This window comes from Phocoena sinus, chromosome 3 (assembly GCF_008692025.1).
Source record: "Phocoena sinus isolate mPhoSin1 chromosome 3, mPhoSin1.pri, whole genome shotgun sequence".
NCBI classification, from domain to species: Eukaryota; Metazoa; Chordata; class Mammalia; order Artiodactyla; family Phocoenidae; genus Phocoena; species Phocoena sinus.
In genome coordinates, this window is record NC_045765.1 from 41,419,845 (window position 1) to 41,421,659 (window position 1,815).

A 1,815-nucleotide genomic window follows, 5' to 3' on the forward strand; every position below is an offset into this window, starting at 1 on the left:
AGGAGTTTCAAATTTTAGTACACATTCAATTAAATAAATATTTACTGTAGGGGTTCTAGGAAACAGGGTTTGGAAATAAACCAGACTTATAAGGACCCTATCCTCATGTAATTTACATTCTAAGGTGGAGAAAGAGACAGTAAAACAACTTAAGTGATAAACAAGTGCTTGTCTCATAGGTTAGCCTAGATCAGCTACTTTGGATGATGAGGGAAAACCTTGAATGCAGATTCCAAAGCATTTGGAATCAGGCATGTCTGGGATTGGACCCAGAAATCTGCATGTCTAGCAAGACCCCTTGGGTGCTTGTGGTCCCACACTTCACTTGGAGAAGTCCTGGCCTCTGGCTGGCTGTGATCCCACCTGCTTAAGACATAACAGCCTAAAGTGTTAGCCATCTCCAAAAGAAGGATTAGAACACTCGTCCTGCTGGATACAGGATAAAGCCTATTAAAAGGCTTCCTGAAACTGCCCCCAAGGGGTGAGGCCAGTTGTAGGGTTGCTGTAACAAGGACTACTGGGGGAGGGGTGGTCCTGGGCACAGCCAGGCAATCTGATGTTTAATCCCAACTCTTCCCTGACATGGCCTCCACACCTTGGCCAGCTTGCAGCACTTCCCTGGGCCCTCCCTTCCCTGGTGGAAAAATGGGGGTAAATTAAGCTTGACTTGCTTCTACCGTCTCAGCTTTTGTGAGGAGTCAAGTGAGACAATGTCAGTCAAAATGCTGTGTATGTTATAGAGACTGAGGCCACTGCTTCAAAAGAGATACCAAGGAAGCTAATGATTAAAGGGATCTTGATGAATTAAAGCAGGATTCTTCATAATTACATTATATATACCCTTAATCAGAAGGTAAATTATTGTACATTGTCACCAGAATGCACTATTTTTTATTTTATTTATTGATAAATATTTCCTGAAGAGGATCCACATTAGAAACTCTCTGAACTTTTTAAAAGGGGACATAATGGTCATTGTTGGTCATTCTTTTCTATATTCCTTTTATTTTTTATTTTATTTATTTTTTGGGCTGCGTTGGGTCTTTGTTGCTGTGCATGGGCTTTCTCTAGTTGCGACGAGCGGGGGCAACTCTTCGTTGCGGTGCGCAGGCTTCTCATTTCGGTGGCTTCTCTTGTTGCGGAGCGCGGGCTTCAGTAGTTGTGGTGCACGGGCTCAGTAGTTGTGGCTCGCGGGCTTAGTTGCTCCACGGCATGTGCGATCTTCCCGGACTAGGGATCAAAACTGTGTCCCCTGCATTGGCAAGCGAATTCTTAACCACTGCGCCACCAGGAAAGTCATTCTATATTCCTATAATTGGAGGTAGAGGGGAGAAGTGCCCCCATACACTTTGTGAGGGGACCAGGGCTCTGTGTGGACAAGTAACTTGTTCATGCTACCCAGTATTCAGTCTGAGCTGAACGAGCACCACCTGGCCCTGTGTGCAGGCTGGAGGGGCACTGAGATCTTCACACCCTGGGCCTGCCGTGCCCCAGAGAGGGGCTCCTAAACACTCATGTGCCATTTTACAGATGGGCGAACTAGGGCCAGAGAATGTAAGAGAAGGTAACCTGCATGAGACCATATCTTAAACTGAGGCTGTTAGAGTGGAAAAATGAATCTTAATGATTACTCAGTCCCCTTGTTTTTCAGGAAACTGAAGTTCAGAGAAGTCAAGTTCCCTAACCAAGGTCACACAGCTAGTCCATGGCAGAGTCAGGTCTCACACCTGAATCTCCTGATCCTAAATGCAGTAGCTTTTTCTACTGGAAATGATGGAATTGCAATTTGAATTCAGTTTTTTAAAAATTAATTAA